The sequence below is a fragment of the Mirounga angustirostris genome, unplaced genomic scaffold (genome assembly GCF_029215605.1).
Source record: "Mirounga angustirostris isolate CCGP_5_RB_7025 unplaced genomic scaffold, mMirAng1.0.hap1 SCAF_8, whole genome shotgun sequence".
NCBI lineage: Eukaryota > Metazoa > Chordata > Mammalia > Carnivora > Phocidae > Mirounga > Mirounga angustirostris.
Window position 1 is genome coordinate 50,862,787 of NW_026991716.1, and position 20,273 is coordinate 50,883,059.

General features: G+C 36.3%; 1 long non-coding RNA gene across 1 annotated transcript in view; it reads right to left on the minus strand.

The window, feature by feature from the left end:
* Window positions 1-20,273, minus strand: part of LOC123837822 (uncharacterized) — an 83,577-nt gene that overhangs the window by 53,613 nt on the left and 9,691 nt on the right. The window contains exon 2 of the long non-coding RNA XR_010413658.1: window positions 2,312-2,498. This is a non-coding gene — a long non-coding RNA (uncharacterized LOC123837822). The remainder of the gene's footprint in view (window positions 1-2,311; window positions 2,499-20,273) is intronic.

Below are 20,273 nucleotides of genomic sequence, written 5' to 3' on the forward strand. Positions count from 1 at the left end.
CCTGAGAGTCAAAAACACTTGCTCTGGGAAAAGGAATTGGGATATGCATGGAAGGTCAGGAACATATTTATCTCTGCGTTGTAATGAGCTTTTAGATATAGCTTTATATAGAAAACATCAGATTTTAAAACTTAGGAAATGGAGAGCATTGATAAAAATTTAAAATTAAGTGAAAAAATACTTTTTTTCTTTACGAAATCCTTATATTACCACAGATCCATGTAAATGCAGCGTCAGTAACACCTGGGAAATGTTAGAAATGCAAATTCTTCTGCTCCACCCCAGATCTATTGGATTAGTATCTTTAGGGTGGGACCCAGCAGTCTGTGGGGTAACAAGCCCTCCAGGTGATTCTGATAAACACTGAAGTTTGAAAACCACTGGTGAAGACTATAAAGAAATGAAATAAACAGAAGTTGGAAATTTAAAAGAAGTAAAACCTTTACATGGTCACATGGTAATGCTGATACCTTTGATATTAATTAAAGATGGGAGTTGAAAAGTGAAAAATCAACAAGGATTTTTATGAAGCCAGAATTTTTTTGAAAAATATTTTAAATGTGTTCTACCTAGGAAATAATGGAACCGGTATTATATTGCGCTACATTATAATGTATTGTTTATTATTTCTGTTTATCTACTCTTGTAAGAAATCAGTAAAATTTACAAAAGTAGCAAGTTCCCCTTACGAAACTAAACTACATGAAGAGAAAATCAAATATAAACTCTTATTTGATAAGAAAATATCAGGCTTAGAGGGCGCCTGGGTGGCTCAGTTGGTTAAGCGACTGCCTTCAGCTCAGTTCATGATCCCAGGGTCCTGGGATCGAGTCCCGCATCGGGCTCCCTGCTCTGCGGGGAGCCTGCTTCTCCCTCTCCCACTCCCACTCCCCCTGCTTGTGTTCCTTCTCTCGCTGTGTCTCTCTCTGTCAAATAAATAAATAAAATCTTAAAAAAAAAAAAAAAGAAAATCAGGCTTGGGAAGAGCACAGAACAGGAAGCAGACAGCTGGACTGAGCAACATACTGAGTTCAGTGAACAAACCAAATTAAATCAGAAGTCTCAGACATCCAACCTCTAGCTTACAAAATGAATGAAATTAAAGTGTGAATAATTGCACGTTACTGATGACAGGGCTTGCTACTGCCTCTGAATCTAAGGGCATATCTAATAAGAAAGGAAATGGCTAAAGATGGAATAAATTCAGCCAACTAGCAGACCACTGGTGTGAGAAAATTGAAAATGATGGATGTCTCACAGATAAAAACTATAGTAACAAGAGTGGAAGATAGAGGCTCTTGACAACCCAGGCTGAATCATGAGCTGTCATTTAGAGATGAGCTGAAAAACAGAAAAATCATTTGGCAAATGATAATTTTCCCCTTTTGATGAAAAAAGAAATGCGAAACCTTGCCATAAGAAGTGGGGGGTCCTTAAGGAAATCCGTGAGCAAACAGGCATGACTTTGAAATAACCGGAATCAAGAAGAACATATGCTGGAACAGGAGGCGGGGAGGTCCTAAGACAGAGTCGAGCAGAGTTAAAGGCAGAGAATTTGAGAAATGGAGAGTGAATTGCAGAAGACAAAGAGATTCTACTGAAACTGTATTGCTCGTCCTCTGTGGGCAATCGTGCATATGGCTCACTGCTTCTCACACCTCCAGAACTGTGCAGCACAGAAGACTAGACTCTTTCCTGCTCATATAACTTGATTAATTGACAAATGATATAAAGCCAAGTGCAATGAAAATATAATGCTTTTCAATTTTAAACAAAAAGAAAAGAACTATCCCTATACATTTTTCACTCACATGTTATTAGTTTATTACTAAGGACACCAATTTGGGGGCGAGCCTGTGGATAAATCTGATATATTTTAAAATAAATATTTGATGATAATGACAGAAAAGCCCCCAAAGGAAGGAAGGGAGTAAATGAAAGGCAGAGAAGGAGAGAGGCAAACAAATTTAGATTTAGTGAAAGGAAGAAAATGTCTGTACAAAGGAACGACGGGAGATTTGGGAGTAGCTCTTCCTTTTATCACCAGATCTAAAGGACCTGGATCAGGATGGGACAACCAGACCTTCCCTTCCCACCAAGGGGGACAGTGAGATACAGACCACTATTTGAACAGAGACTTGGAAAACTTCTTACAAAATCTGGAAAAAAAAAAAGGATAAATAAGGAACTTTATCAAAAAATTTAGCTCACGTATAGCCCTATTCTGCGAGGTACCACTTTTTTGCAATTTGCCATCTTTCCTTCCAGTATTTTTCTAAGCATAACCACAGTGGGACAATGCTATACTTACATGTATGGAGGAGCAGTGATGTACCTGGAAAATTCTCCCCGATGGTAGTAGTTTCTTCTTGAGTCCATCTTACTGGCCAGCTCTTACTCAGCTGACCTGGATCCAGCTTGTTTTGCTGCAGTGAGGACGGTAAGTAGTCAAGTGAGGGATGGAAGCTGTTCTGATTCTTTTCATTAACTCACCTCACCTGGAAACAAATATCATGAATAATTTGTGAACTCTGTTCATTTCCCCTTACCCAACTTGTATTCAGATTCCAGTAAAACATAGTTTTAGCTTCTGCCAAATTATAAAATATTTTAACACCTCGTGGGGACTCGTGTACTTTTATTCATTTTCTTAGAAATTGCCCTGTGTATTTTCACTTGTTAATTTATTTTCAAATAAATTTAGGTATCATTTTATCTCCAAATAAAAATAATCTCTTCTCATTTTATTTGTTACCGCATTAGGGAGATTTATTAAGAAAGCTATAAATACTGAATATTCTTATCTAGGAACAAGGCCTGTTTTTGTCTTTGCTTTCATCTGAGTCTCTTGTATTCCCTTCATTGGAGTTTTACAGTTATCTTTATCCTGGTAGTTCACAAGTACTGCTAAATGTATTTGTAGGTAAGTTATTTTTATTTTTATTATGACAATCTTTTACTCTATTTGTTTTCTTTCCAGTTACTTATTTATATAAAGAATGCTATCTTGGGGGGATGCCTGGGTGGTTCAGTCTGTTGAGCATCTGGCTCTTGATTTCAGCTCAGGTCATGATCTGGAATCAAGCCCCTTGTCTTGCTCCCCGCTGAGCGGGGAGTCTGCTTGTCTCCCTCTCACTCTGCCCCTCCCCCCACTCACGTTTCTTCTAAGATAAATAAATAAATCTTAAAAAATAAATAAATAAATCTCACCAAGCACATTAATCACACCTGATAGTTTTTGCTGTTGTTTCCTAAATAACTTCTCAATTCTGTAATCCTTTTAATATTTCTACAGTTGGGAAACATGCTCCCAAGTTTTTCATGTGTGCAATGGTAATATCTGCAAAAGCTGATGATATGCATTCCTGCTTTGTATTTTGTGCACTTTCTAAACGCATGAGCAAAGACTCCTGCACCAGCCCTGACTAATAATGGTGATAACAGCAGCTCTCCATTCAGTAAAACTGAAGGCAAACATGCTGACCGACCTTTCATTTGAAACATCCATTTTACTACCACATTTAGGGTGACTGCCTATTCCTGTATGGTTAGGATTGTTGGATTTTATTAAGAATTCCATGTGGTTTTCCTCCTTTGTGATTCTCAAGAGTCTCACCAAAATTAGGTTGCAGACTTCAAGTTATGAACTATTTGATGCCAGATGCAGACCAGTTCATACCCATTGGTCTTCCTCTAGTTCTGAATCAAAACTTCTGGACAGCACCCATAAAACCCTCCTGATTTCTCTGTTTCACTGTGCCAAGGAAGAGTCAACTCTGCACCCTTTTTTATTTTTTTTTAAGATTCTGTTTATTTATTTATTTGGCAGAGAGAGGGAGAGAGCACAAGCAGAGGCCGGGGGGGAGCAGAGGGAGAGGGAGAAGCAGACTCCCTGCTGAGCAGGGAGCCCCACGGGGGGCTCAATCCCAGGACCCTGAGGTCATGACCTGAGCCGAAGGCAGACGCTTAACCGGCTGAGCCACCCAGGCGACCCCTCAACTCTGCATCCTTAACGGGAAGGGAGCAGAGCGGTGAAGTTACCAGGTGATGTGTTTTTCACAGATATGTTGCAAAAGAATCCATGGCTTGGCCCGTGGAATGATGGATATATATCTGTTAACAAAATGACTTGATTTATAGATTTATTACATGACTCTCACCAAGCACATTAATCACACCTGATCTGCACCCAGAAGCAATAGGTCTCAAAGTTTTACCAGCGTCGGGGCGACAAAAGCACAACCAGTCAGAAAACAAAAATTTGGACGAACCCCAGGGGTAACTGTCATTAATTTCATTTTCACAGATTCTTTAATCCATTTAGATTAGGAAAACAAAGATGTTTAAGGCAGAAATCTCCCACAACAGATAACTTAAACATTCCTTTTGCAAACACCAGCAAAGGAGGTAAATGTAACTCAAGTGCCTGTTATGACAAGGGCCTGAAAGTAAGTCTCGCTCTAAACATACCCAGGAATTGCGTCTCTGGGAAGAGCTATCTTCACTCCAGGAAGCTTTCTCAATAAGCAAAACTTGACAGCCCTATTCTAAGGCTGAGTAGTGTCAAATGAGGTAAACAGAGAAAGCATTTTCTTTAAATTATGTTCTATTATTTACAGCAAAGAGAAGGGCCATATGCACCCCAATGTTCATAGCAGCAATGTCCGCAATAGCCAAACTGGGGGAGCCAAGATGCCCTTCAACAGATGAATGGATAAAGAAGATGTGGTGCATATATACAATGGAATATTATGCAGCCATCAGAAAGCCACCATTTGCATTGACATGGATAGAACTGGAGGGGATTATGCTAAGTGAAATAAGTCAAGCAGAGCATTTTTTTTCAAAGCACATTTCATCCAAGGATGCCACATCCTGAAAGGGTTTTTTAACTTTCATTCTAAGGGGGAAAAAAAAAAGCCAAAAAGGTTAAGTGACTTTCCCTGTTGACTGTGCGACATAATAATTAATTAAAAAGTAGGTGTCAAGTCACCAAGTTTAGATCTACAGCATCATTATTAAAGCCTTTTTTTGATGGAAGATAAGGAGGGGAATAAGAAAATAAAAAAGGTACAGACAAATTTATAATAATAAAATAATTAATTTTTATACTATAATACATAAAACAGATTATTGTTATCCCTTCTGTGATTCATAGTTTTGCAGGTTTTATAATATAACCTCTTACAGGGTGCCATATACTACCCTTGGTAGAAAGGGCTGAAATATGTTAACATGCAGAATTGTTTTCGACTCATTAAAACTGTGAGATTGATAGAAGATAATAACTAGACTTTCATATTTAGGATGTTTTGCACACTATACACGGTATGGTTTACTTTTTAATGTTTTCAAGTTTTTATTTTTGAAGATTGTGAACCTTAATAATCATGAATAATAAAAATAAGCTTAGTAAAATTTGCCAATAATTGGAAAATTAATAATTAATAGCAAGCTATTATGTGGCAAATTAAATCAGACTTTCTAGGAAAAAGAATCAGAAGTATCACTTTTTTAGCAAGATGCTAATAAGAATACGTTTTATGGGGGCGCTTGGGCAGCTCAGCCGGTTAAGCGGCTGCCTTCAGCTCAGGTCATGATCCCAGGGTCCTGGGATCGAGTCCTGCATCAGGTTCCCTGCTCCGTGGGAAGCCTGCTTCTCCCTCTCCCTCTGCCTGCCGCTCTGCCTACTTGTGCTCTCTCTTTACTCTCTGTCAAATAAATAAAAATCTTTAAAAAATATATATATATATGTTTTATGTATACTCATCTTTCTAAAGACCTTTTCAGAATAATATTACATAGTAATTAACAGGCTGCATTCAGCACTCACATCTCCTTTTGAAACATCTTACTCAAATCAATATTCTTTCTTAACTATAATTAGCACAGCACCTGAGACAGAGTAGGCACTTGATCTATTTTAATTAGATTCTAAAACTGGTTTTCAAATGATTTTGTGTTTTATAATTTTGTTTTATAACTAGACGGCTCAACAGCAGACATGGCCTTCCATTAATATTTTAACTGAGTTCATTGAGTTCACTAGCAATCTGATCATATCTGAGTAAAATGATAAAATTTAGATTTTAAGCCACCCAGGCCTAGAAATAGATCCTATGACAATTCATCAATAGATACGCAGCCCTTGAAGTCCTGCCCAAACAGCAGGCTGAATATATCCATTTCTTCAGCAAACAATAAAGTCCTGTATACTTTAACTAGGGGCTTTCCACACTCTTTAAAGAAGTAACCAAATTGACAGGATAGGATAGGAATTGATAGGGCCCTTGTTGACCTTCCTTCCTTCTTTCCTCCCTTCCTTCCTTCCTTCCTTTCTTCCTTTCTTCCTCACTTCCTCGCTCTTTCTTCCCTTCTTTTCTTCCTTCTCTCTGGACAACAAAACATATTAAAACAAGTGAAGATTTAAAAAAAAAAAAAGAGTGAAGATAATGGAGACCATGTTCTAGTCCAAACTGAAAAAAATGAGCAGCAAGTAGGAAAAACAAATAAAGACATGGCACCATGAACCTTCTTCACTGAAACTGGCCAAAACTCCAATGGATACTTAAGGAAAAACCCTCAGGTCAAAGTGGAGAGTCTTAAGTATATCTTTCAGTCAACATATAATTCTGCAACAGAAATTTACTCATGAAAATTGTGACCTGGAAGGAAGGAAACAAGCAGAAGTTGATGAATATAGAAGTGTACGCTAACACAACATTCAAGAAGTAAACTGTAAACTTCAGAATAGAAGGAGACCATAAGATACTAAATTATTGTTGATCAGAAAGTCCATGTCAACTGGAGTAATATTTGTGCTGAAGAAAGCTTTGACAGAATACATAAACTACCTTCCTGAAACAGAACTGAATACAATGCTTTAAAGATTAATAAATAAATGTAAAGCTAATTCTAAAAATATCTGGTCATCAGATCCCTCCACAGAAAGATGTCCAAAAGATCAGTTGACTTCATTGCCCGAAACTGGTGGATTATATTACCTATGCCTGATAATTAAGCCAAGAACTTTCTCTTCTAAATTTAGTCAAAGGAAGTGCCGAAAATAAACTTGTGCCTCTAGATAATCACCCGTTTGCTTCTAGTACAGCAGCTGAGTTTTCTGGAAGTACATCTGTCTTTGATCTGAGCTCTGGTATAAATCATTATTATGATGTTATCAAGATGACCCTTCTTTTTAGCCCTTTTCCTGTGAAAGGTGGAACACATAATTACCTCTTGACCAAGGAGGTGGGGCAACAAGCTGAAGATTTCAGACTTGCCTCCTCTGGTAATATGGGACTGAGAGATAAAGGAAACTACATGTCTCCCATCTGGATACCTGGGCTTCTTCACTGACGCACAGTGGCTAAAACATTGCTTCACCCACTCACCCAGTGTGAGTGATAAATGTCTAATCCCCTACCAAAAAAGGAGTAGAGAGACCAACTGCCCCGGTTTGTCTGGGACTACCCAGAGTTTAGCACTGAAAGTCCCATAATCTCAGGAAACTTCCAGAAACTCTCAAACTAATCAAGTGGTCACTCTCAATATCCAAGACAGATGTATTTTCTCTGCATGTAAAGGACATGCCTCAACACCAACATGAGACTTTAAATGGGGTTCCACATGGGCGCAGGTGAGTACCAACATGGATAGGATAAAATCACACTTTCGGGGCACAAATCCAGAAAGGGCCTTGTTATGACTCCCTCGTTCTGAAAACTCCAAAAGTACAAAATTTTGCCCCTCAACCAAGAAATAACACATCACTTTAGCAATCCTATCTTTTCTTCCAAATCTAAGAAGCCTGTGTGCCTTTAGATAATGATGAGAATACTCCTGATCTACAGAATCCCACTATTTATTTGGACAAACTCGTCCATCTTATCTGGGCCCTGACATACTTCCCTGCTGGACCCTTGGAATGAAACTTACTCAGGAATTAATTTTTCCCTGATTGCTATGCTTGTGCTCTTTAATAGAACTTATTTCTCACTACCCTGACATGTGTGTTCTTGAAGCAAACAATAAAACTCTGATCATACATTTTTAACTAAATGAAGACCACCATTTAAATAACTGCCTACAGTACTTGCAAAAACACTTTTGCTTTATCTCAGTTAATGAAGTTTAGGTAAGTGACAAGTTATTTAAATGTCATTAAAACAGCTTTATTTAAAAATCTATATCATAGGGCGCCTGGGTGGCTCAGTCGTTAAGCGTCTGCCTTCGGCTCAGGTCATGATCCCAGGGTCCTGGGATCGAGTCCCACATCGGGCTCCCTGCTCCGCGGGAAGCCTGCTTCTCCCTCTCCCACTCCCCCTGCTTGTGTTCCTGCTCTCACTATGTCCTTCTCTGTCAAATAAATAAATAAAATCTTAAAAAAAAAATCTATATCATAAAAGTAAGATCTGCCCTTCAATTAATTAACTTCTTATTCTTGAAATCTATAGGTTTTACAAGACTGGATTAATACGATCCTTTAAAAAAATTAGGTTGCAAAAGATTGAAATAATGCTAATTCTAAAATGTTTTCTAATAAAAATTACAACAAAACAAAACACAAAAGCAGGTTTGGAGACTTTGGGAAAACTTCTCCGCAAATAACTGAGAATAGGAATCTATTTTAGTTCTTCTTCATATTATCACAACAGCAAGACAGGTTTCAGAAAGTACATTTATACCCTGAGCTGTCCCAGCCCAGAGGGAAGATGCAGTTGTATGCTTGAGCTGTATTTAAGTTTTAATAACACATTTTTCTGTTTTTTTAAAGCAGTGAATATTATTAAAAATTTATGAAAAAAACTTAAATTTTCAAAAGGAAACTATTAAAATCACCAACAATCTGTGCCATCATTGTTTTATTTCTGTTCAGCATTTTTGCAATACATTTTATGTCATATTAGGAAATGCATATTTAAAAGAAAAACAAAGCAGAATTAGATCTATATTGCTCTGACTTTCTTGGGTACTGGGGGACCCCAGGGATAGTTTTACAAGAGTGCTATTCTCTGGAGTGGATCAGAGTGAATCATGCTCCAGGAATGAAGATGACCGCTTTTGCCAGGCTGGCTACAGTCTACTCTGCTATCTATTCCAGAATTCTTCACAAAGCCACTTCTGTTTTGAAACCCTCACCAGGGAAGGGTGTTCTATCTTTTTCTGAATAGAGGTCACTGTCTTTCAATTTCCAAGTTTGATTAGACTCCATGGAACTTTTCTTTCCTGCCTGGGTTTTCTTTTGTTGTCCCATGTGAATACTTCTTTTTCTTGAGACACAAAGGGGAGAAAGGAAAAGTAGAAAATGAAGAAAAAAATGATATAAATGAATATACATGCTGAGAGAAAAAGGAAAAATGTATATCTAAAGATATATTCTGTAGGGAGGAAAAATATTCAGATAAAATCTAACTAGATCCATTACAGGCCAAACACCAGGTTAAAATATCTGAACTCATTAGGAAGGTACGTTTTCTAAAATAACTCATCAGAGGAATTTGCATTAAATTTATCTTTTCTTTCTTTTGGTGGGGATGGTACCATTATTTGGGTACTAGAAATGAATATTCAATAACAACTCCAAAAAGAGGAGGAAAAGAAGAGGGAGTCCCCTAATGAAGGAATCACTGTGATTAAGAAGAAAGTGGGTTGTAATGAGCACTGGGTATTATGTAAGAATGATGAATCACAGACCTGTACCCCTGAAACAAATCATACATTATATGTTAGTTAATTGAATTTAAATAAATTTTTAAAAAAAGAAGAAAGTGGGTTTTACACAAGCACCCTCTATAACCAATCTCTTATGATGTTGCACATAAGGATTATTCTAAAAATTAAAATGTTACTTCTTAATAATGACTACAAATCTTTATGAATAAAATGGAACTTCATTAAGCAAAATCTATCATCTATTATTATTTCATGAAAATATTACACCCCTATTTGTTTCTGGTTTTATTCTGTTTACTACAACCAAGCATTAACAAAATGAAAATCATCGTTGAGTTCCACAATTCTCTGTGTTCCATTATTTCAACATGCAAAGCCTCTTTTTTTTGTTCTGCTCGATGTGGTACTAATTTCTATACTTAGCAACATACAGAGTTTATATTTCCTAGAATTTTTAATTAATTTTTTTTACAGAGTAGAGGTCATCCATAAGAGAATGTTCTGTGTATTGCTATAGAACTTCTAATTCCTGATTCCTGAATTTCTAAGAAAGATCCATTCCCACAAGTTTCTTGCCAGAGCCTCCTCCATATTCTGCCACTTTTGGACAAAGTGATAAACATACCCCAGATGCCATAGAAAAAGGAAGAAAAGGGAAAGGAAATGTTTTAAGGGTATGTAGAGACCACAGTTCTCATTTTCAGCAACTTGTCTAAACTATGACTGATATTCTCTCTTCACTATTGATTTCCTATATCCCTTTCCTTTAGCAGCACCTCCACTGATTAAACTTTTCCCCCGGGGGTTGGGGGAAGGGACAGTGATTTAAACCTTAATTCGTTCTGCCTGAGGAAATCAATAAACGATGCAATAGTCCTGTGTCAAGGCTTACTACAGAATACACTTGTAGAATGAAGAACTCCTGGACACCCCCACCCCCTCATCCCCACCACATGCCCCCGCCAGGGTCTCCAGCCATCCATTTGGTTGCAACAATCTGTGAGCAATCCAAAATGACAATGACGAGGAAGTAGTCTCACACCAAATTTTGAGTTGATGGGGAATATGGGCTCCCCACGCGTCCCTTTGTCTTGATGGGAAGGACTTTTACTGCCCAGTAGGCATATTCTTTGCACACTCTCACTCTTCTTTTTGGACTGGGAAATTTGGGAAAAGGAGTTTATGATGCTTTGCTCAGTGGTTGCGGCTCTTTCTATTAAAGCAGCACATCTTCCAGGAACAGCAGCCTTCCCGATCACAGGGGAAAGCACCATGTCCCTGTCGGGGGCACCTGTGGTGCTCAGTGGTGCCAGCCCCTGGATATGCAAGCCGTTTAATCAGAAGTCAAGGTTTAGAAAGCCCTTGTGACCACACACCAGCACTAAGTCTTTTTACCTAGTTTTAATCTCCACTAAAATTTATATTTTAGCCTCCTTCTGTCTGACTCGTGCCTATCTCTCAATTGGTTCCAAATTTGGAGTGGAGGAAGTAGTCAAGGTTAACCCCTTTTTTATTATTATTATTATTATGTTCATTTAGCCACTGTATAGTACGTCATTAGGTTTTGATGTAGTGGTCAATGATTCATTAGTTACGTATAACACCCAGTGCACGTCACAACACGTTAACCCCTTCTAAAACCCCACACTATTGATTAAAAGGATAGGATTATGCCCAAAGCAGAGATTTCATTTTCCTTATAATGATCTAGAAACTTTCCAAAACTGTTTCTACTCTTGGATTCTTACGTCGTACAAAACTAAAGATAAGGAACAAACTTCATGAGAGAATTCCATAATCCTAGAATTTAAGCTAGTCTATAAGGAGATAAAAGCTGTAGCTTTGTTTTATTTAACATATACCAATTCTCAAACGTTTAGAGATACAACATAATATCTATATTGAACCACAGCTATTTTTTTCAGTTTTAAATTATTATTTTGTAGGTTGTCTAGAGACTCTTGGTGGCCATGTTTGATAAACAGAACCAATGAAAAGAGTAATTTTCATTCGGAATACAGAAGATAATAACTTTAAGTATCAGTCCTAAAGTTTTGGGATACTTGAGTTCTTAAAATTATTTTCTAAAACTGATTATGGTGTTAAAATGTGGGTGTGTATTGGTTTATATTGTGCAGATAAATGACTGAAAACTGAAGAGCTATCTTTAATTATCAAAACTATACGATAGTCCCTTTTTCAGGGTAATGATATTTTCTAATTCATTTTGCCAAACAAAAAATTAACTGAACATATGTTAACAATTGCCTGGAAAAATGGATATTTATTATAGATTCATGTAAGTCATAAGCTTATTATATAAGCATAAGCCATTAGCATCGTTGATTTCCTTTTGTAGGCTTTAGATAGGTTTCCCTGAAATTCAGATAAGAATGTTGACCTGAAGAAATCCAGGCTTAAAATATGCCACTTTGATTTAGAATGAGTCCACCGAAAATTAGATAATATCCAAGCTGTATAAATTGCTGAAGTAGTTACTACATTGGACATAAGGCCATTAAACATTACTTTAAAAACAGAAAGTAATTAAAATGGATAGCTTCCATAAGTGCTTGACCCAAGTATTTATATTCCACAAAATTATACAAATTATGGCCAAGCAATGTTATTAATAGCTTCTCAGTCTTAGATAGATCATTTTGAATTTATCAGTATGTACATCAGCCTTTATTTTCAGTTTTCTGATGACATTTTTACTGATTAACTTTCTCCTGATTTAAACTGTGGTATTTTAAACATTTGTTGCTCTAGAAGAGGAATAACAAATTCCACTTGGATCAAGTGATAGCTCTTTAATAATGAAACGGATACATAAACTAGATCATTTGGTCACGGGCTATGAAAATGACTGATGAGCCAAAGGCCTAGAGAAAGCTTTGCTAGCTGTCAGAGAGACTGTTCCAATGAAGGTAGAGAAGAATGAGGGGTGGGGGATAAAGTTGATACCTTTATTCTTTCTTTTTCTTGTAAAATAGTGTGATGGTAGGGGCAAGCTCATGAGGAAATACATTGGAGGTCAAGTTTTATTCCTTTAGAACAATCAGTTGCTCACTTTACCAGTATATTAATTTATCTAGATTCAACCTTCAAAAAATACTTTAATTGTAGTAGGTCTTCATTTTTATTTTAATCACTTTTTAAATGGTGTCTGTTAGTTTTGGGTACAGTAAAAGTTGATTGTAGTTCTGGGGCAAATAGTAAGAATAATTTTTACGTGATCCATGTTTTTCCTAATTTACTGTTGTGGAAAGTGTTGTTTGTAAAAGCAAGAAGGACTTGCTTTATGTTCTTGTGTCCTGTAGACACAATTCTCCATGCACTAAACCAAAATCTGAGTTAGAACACACACAAAACTTGTATGGGGCATCTGTAGAGTGAGAAGTGACAAAAGGGCATGGAAAGAAAACCAGCTGGGAGCCGAGACAGAACGGCCATCGAATCCGGGCTCTTCCACCTGCTATCCTGGTTTCCAGCTGACTTTGGGCAAGATATTCCACATCTGTGAGCCTCAGGTTTGTAATCTCTAAGATGGAATCATACCTATCCAACAGGGTCTTTGTAAGGGCTAAGTACTTAATACACCCAGTGCTTACAAAGGATTTCTTAAGTATTAGAATACTCCTTACTCCCTTTCCCTCCAAAATATTTTTTATTAATAAGGATATTTTCAGTAAACTATTGATATCAGCAAAGACAAAAAAAGTAAGGTATAGAGGGTTGTAAGAATTCTTTCTGGATAATTTATTTTAAACTAAGAAGCAAATAGCTATTACATCCAAACCAAAGTCAGTTGCTGCCGATTTTTTTTTCTCCATCTGAGAAAACATATCTCATAACACTTTACTTCATTACCCAACTTAACAGTATATCGCTTCCCTAATCCTCCAGTGAACTGTGATTATTAAAAATCTTGGCAGCCTGATGTGCTGGAGATGAGAACATATTAACTCAATTATAGCCAGTGAGGCATGCTTTATTAGAATACTACCTTGCCTCTTATGACTTGGGGTTAGCTTGTCAAAAGTAACAAATGAAAGACTTAACTTTCCAAAACTTTTTCTCCCCACTCCATCTATTATATCCTTCAATATCCTCCAAAGTGCTTTGTATACTCCAAAGAAACCTGGACTTAGATATTCTTTGAATTTGAATGTGGATATGTCCATAATATATTAATTTTGTCAGACAAGGCTTGAGTTAAATAGTTAATCTTTTGTTAGCTCTCTATCTGAGGCAAGTTCTGCTCAACAATTTTTAATTTTTTTTATAAAGATGTTCTTTGAGCAACATTTGACTCTTTCCCACCAACTGGGGAGACACAAAGTCAACTCTAGTGTTTAATCAGCTGCCTCGGTGCTCCTTCTTAAAACTTCAAATAATAAATAGCTTATTTGGGTCTGGTTTATTTAGAATAATTTCTAAGTTCCCATACAGAATTCTAAAATTCTATGTGAGTATGAGTAGTGTAAGCACTTACTAGGCATCCTCATGGGTTTGCCCTATTAAATACAAAATACGCAAAATAAAATCATATTAAAATCAAAGAGCTTAAAATTGAAGTCTCCCTTCAATCTTAGTCCTTAACTAGTAATAAGTGGGTTCACTTGCTCAAAGAAACAAGGTAAGTGAATTCTCATTGGGATTTTTAGTTTAATATGTACATTATGCTCCAGGAACTAAGGTTATAAGGTAACAGAGCATCATGGTCTCTATAGTATCCGAATTTAAAGTCTAGAGTGGGTGTCTTAGTCTGTTCAGGCTGCTGTAACAGTACTTGCAAAGTACTTGTAAAGTAGCTTGTAAACATTGGAAATGTATTGCTCACAGTTATGGGGGCCATGGTGCCAGCATCGTCTGGGGAGAACCCTCTTCTGGGCTGCCATTTTCTCATTGTATCCTCACTTGATGATGAGGATGAGAGAGTTGTGTGGGGTCTCTTTTACAAGAGCACCAATCTCAATCATGACAGCTCCACTCTCATGATCTAATCTCCTTCCAAAGACCCCAGCTCTTAATACTATCACATTGGGGTTAGGGTTTCAATTTATGAATTTTGGAGGGACACAAACATTTGTCCATAGTAGACACAGGCAGATAATTAAAGACAGCATATGGGTTTTGATGGGGCAAGCCTTTAAATGCTTCTGGCTTCTGGCTTGAACAACTAAATGGATGCTAACTGCTGTCAATCTTTAGGGAGAGCACATTGTACTTCATGAGATTAGAAGAAAAATAATTATTTCAGTTTGGATACTCAGCCTGTGATACTCAGTTGAGTTTCAAATGCCTTTCCCAGCAAAAGCTCTAAAAAATATATAATCTTTCTTCAATTTTAATGTTGCTGCTAAACCAAAATCATTTCACCCAGAAGCAAAAACAAGTGGAACTTCCTATGAGTGTTACTTTCAAATTCAAATAAACCTTCAGCCTTATAAGAAAGACGGTGACCATGTTCTACTGCTAGCCAAGAAAGAAAAGTCCTAGCAGTCAAGTTTTTTGATAAGACATGGAACATAGAATGTAATTACAACTACAAAGATGATGTGGGGGTTTGAGACATATGTTTCACTCTTTTAAAGAACAAAGTTGAAAATTACTTCCTATGATTGAAAGAATCTAACCATAGAATTTTTTTTAAGTTTATTTATTTAAGTAATCTCTATATCCAGTGTGGGGCTCGAACTCACAACCATGAGATCAAGAGTCTCATGCTCTTTGGACTGAGCCAACCAGGCACCCCTAGTCATAGAACTTTTAAGCTCAGTGTTCTGTGGATCTGTCTCTTCATTTCTTCTTTGGTTTTATGGGTTGAAATACTTGGGTCAAAGGCTATAATGTAGATATTCAGCAGTGCTGAGAGAGCAACTTAAAGAGCTTCTTCTGATAAGGTTTAAAATAAAGACTCTCAAAAGGAGAGTAAAAAAATAGACATTGTTGAACAAAATGAGCCCAAAGCCCAGAGAAGGGCTTTTGGTGATTACCTAAAATTCAATTTGAATTAACACAGTAAAAATTAAGGATACTGTATCTTATTGATCCTAAGCTAAAACTCCATCACATTAAAATGGCAAATGATCTCTGAAATCAGTACTTTAATGAGTGATCTTAAAGTTCCATCATTCTGGTGGCACTAACAATGTAACTTATGCCTAAGCATGCCTATTTATGTTGTCATAATTTTAATAATTCTGTGCACTTTGAGTATGCATGTTGCATTTAACTGCAACAGAATGCCCTCAAAAGACTGTGTTATGACTCAGCACTGAATAAAAAGTTACCATATATCCAGAAAAGCATGGAAACAGAGCAGTGTAATATAAACATCTGTATCTAACAATTACAAAAGACCTTTTGCAATGATTATAAAAACAATTATTTTGGGATGAGAAGTTTAAGTTCTACTCTCAGTAAATTTGAATTATGTAGTGCCATGTTATCCACTATAGTCACCAGGTTATTTATTAGATCCAAACAAAAAAATAATAAAATGGATATGATAATTATATGGGAAGGGGGGAACTCCTTTCCCAATGTATATATACATCAAATCATTACAACGTACTCTTTATATAGCTTTCAATTTTCTTTGTCAACTACACCTCAATAAAGCTGAAAACTATTCTAAATGATAAGAAAGCATTATATTATTGTTTAATTGGCAATATCTTTTCCTTTTTAGAGGTACATAAAAGAATGGTGCCAGTTAAAATCAAAGGCATCTTAGGTTCAATAAAATGCGGTAAATGAGCAAATCCCAAGGTTTACCATTGTCTTTTCAAATATCTTTAATTAGACATCTGTTTAGTGTTATTTAAGCCTAGTTGATAATTTTAAGTTATTTTGAAAACTAGAGTCTGGAGCTCAAAGAAACCTTTTTTTTTTTTTTCTTTTTTTAAGGTATTATATTTGTTAGTGCTACCTGATGGCAGGAAATCCTAATTATTAGGAAAGTATTTAAAAGGGAAAACAATTTCTAAAGTGCTGAAACTTTACAGTTTAAAGTAATACATTCTGGCAAATGTCCCAGACACTTTTATGGACCCGGAAGAATAGTTGCACTGGACTGTATAAAGGAAATGACATGGTAGATTTAGATTCTGATTAACTTTTCCCAGGGATTTCAGAGAAACATTCTCCAAGTCAAAGTTTTGCATGGGTTGGGGCGGGGGGTGGGGAGGATGTAAATTTCAGAAGTTTAAGTTTCCTGAATTGGTAGCAGATTGTTTACGCATGCCATAAATGCTGAGCACCTGTTTGTATAAGGAACTACACAGGATTCTACGGCGAATGCAAGAATAAATAGAGTCCCTGTTGTCAAGAACCTTATAGTCTAGACAAGGAGCTAAAATATGTATACAAATAATTATAATTCAAAATGATAAAGAGCTTCCAGGGAGATGTGAGCTGAGGACCCTGGCAACAAGAAGTTCACATATTTCTATTTTGAGTGAAAGTGGGAGGCGGTCTGGAAATCTGACTATTAAATAGAGTTGTGTGACATCAGCTGGTTTAATGAGCTACCCTGGAAAACTTAGTTGCATCTAATATTATTCTTCAAAGTCAACTTAAGTATTTGTTCACTTTAAATGGTTGTTTTGAATTCTGGGTAAATAAAAAAGAAAATGAAAAGTATTCACATTGCTTTTCCTTATGATGCCATAGTATTAGATTTTAAAACTATCATTTGAATTTGTGTCATTTTTTAATGAGATATCTTCTTTTTAAAACATAGTATTTCAAGATTCAGGTAGAAGTAGTTGACAGTTTTATAATTTTTTATTAATGATTTCAAGGCCATTGTTGCAATTTTAAAAAAACCAAACTTGTATTAATGGGTTAATAAAATGATTTAGCACTTTCTCTTTTTATGTACATGAATTAAATACATTTTTGTCTCGGACGCCTGGGTGGCTCAGTCAGTTACGCATCTGCCTTCAGCTCAGGTCATGATCCCAGGGTCCTGGGATCGAGTCCCACATTGGGCTCCTTGCTCAGTAGGAAGCCTGCTTCTCCCTCTGCCTGCCTCTCTTCCTGCTTGTGCTCTGTCTCTCTCTGACAAATAAATAAATAAAAATCGTTAAAAAAAAAACATTTTTGTCTCCAGATCTTTGATTATTTTTTTACTATTACCTTTGTGGGGACTTCTTTATTTCACTTTCTACCATAATCACTTACTTATAAGATTGTCTGTTTAGAAAGACCATGAGCATCTGAAGGCAGAGTCTATACCCTACTCACTCTCCCTCCCATACCACCCAGTAGAGTGCCAGGAAATTAGCAACAATTCAATAAATACATCACGAGTGAATCTATGCATGAAAAATGTCTATAAAATGAAAATAAATCTTAAAATATAAAGACGGCATATTAAAAATATCTTGGGGGGGCGCCTGGGTGGCTCAGTCATTAAGCGTCTGCCTTCCACTCAGGTCATGATCCCAGGGTCCTTGTTACATAGAAGACCACTAAGCAGACAGGATGGCATATGCATTACAGTTGACTTTGGAGTAACATGGGTTTGAACTGCTCAGGTCCCCTTACACACACATTTTTTTCGATACAGTACTGCAAATGTACTTTCCCTTCCTTATGATTTTCTTAATAACATTTTCTTTCCTCTAGCATACTTTATTGTAGGAGGACAGTATATAGTACATATAACTTACAAAATTTGTGTTAGTTGAATGTTTATGTTATCAGTAAGGCTCCCTGTCAACAATAAGCTATTAGTAGTTAAGTCTTGGGGGAGTCAAAAGTTACATGAGGATTTTTGACTGCTCTAGGGTCAGTGCCCCTAACTCCCCATCCCCCCAAGGTTCGAGGGCCAACTGTATTTGCCATTCCTCTGACTGAAGCGAACTCAGAACTGCAAACTGTAATTTAATTATTTCATCAATATCTTACTGAAAAAAAGCTGTGAATAATACCTAAGTACTCTTCACCGTGCTTACTGCAAATTAAACTTAGTTAAAATAAAGTTCATTCTTTTCTATGACTCCAGAAGTCTTGCTGTTGCTATCAAAAACTGATTATTGGTTGGTTATACAGATAAACACCCAGATAAATAACTATTTGTCAGACAAAGAACTCATAATTCATCCTAAAACTGGTGAGGCACTTGGAATATTAACAGAATAGAGAATACTGATCGTAAAGGGATCTAGAGGTAAGTTCAGTATGCTGGGCTTTTGTTTGGTATCACCACAAGAAACATCCAAAAAACCATTGTAGTTGCTAATTTCATGTAACAAAAGAAAATGGATTTTAGGTTTATTTTATTTAATATCATAAAGAAAAATTATTTTAAATGGCAACATGTAAAAAAGATACCACTTTCCCTCTTTCTACCAAACAGCATGAATGATCAGAAATAGTGATGCTTTTTTAAAAACAAAAAAGGAACAGTGTTCAGATTATAAATAGGTCTTTGTTTTTACAGCTCCACATGAACTATTTTTCTATGCTTATTTAAATACATATGCAAAAGGGACGCCTGGGTTGCTCAGTCGGTTAAGCATCTGCCTTCAGTTCAGGTCATGATCCCAGGGTCCTGGGATCGAGCCCTGCGTCTGGGCTCCCTGCTCAGCGGGGAGTCTGCTTGTCCCTCTCCCTCTGTTGCTCCCCCTGCTTGTGCTCACACTCTCTATGTCAAATAAATAAGTAAAATCTTAAAAAAAATCAAATCAAATAAATAAATACATATGCATATATTGAAACAAAACAGATACAGATATGTAAACACAATTACATATATAAGTGCTCTTAAACAAAACTTGAGTCCTACTATACGTAATGTTTTTTAACAACTTTATTGGGAGAAAATTTACATACCGTAACACAGTATGTGGTCTTCTGTGCCTGACTTCTTTCACTTATAATAATGTTGTGGAAGTTTATCCACATTGTTACATGTATCAGTATTTGATCTCTTTTTGTTGACCAATAGTATTCCACTGTATGGATTTAACATATTTTGTTTATCCATTCATCAGTGGATGGACTCTTGGGTTGTTTATGGTGTGAGAATAGGATCCAAATTCATTCTTTTGAATGTGAATATCTAGTTGCCCAGCACCATTTGTGGAAATGAACTGTGTTGGTACCTTGTTGAAAATCAATTGAATATTAATGTAAGGGTTTATTCCTGGGCTCTCAATTATATTCTACTGATCTAGATGTCTATATTACAGTACTACACTGTCTTGATTCTTGCAGCTTTGTAGTAAGTTTTAAAATCAGAAAGTATGAGTTCTCCAACTTTATTCCCTCTGTCAAGATTTTTTGGCTATTCTGGGTTCCTTATATTTCTATATGAACTTTAGGATTGGTTTACCAATTTCTGCAAAAGAAAAAAGGCACTAACTGGGATTTTGATAGGAATTGTATTGAATCTGTAGATCAATTTGAGAAATATTGCTATTTTAACAAATATTAAGTCTTCCAATCTATAAACATGGATGCTTTTCCATTTATTTAGGTATTCTTTCACTTTTTTCAGCTATATTTTGTAGTTTTTAGGGTACTGGCCTTGAATTTTTTTTGGTAAATTTATTCCCAAGTATTTTTATTCTTTTTGA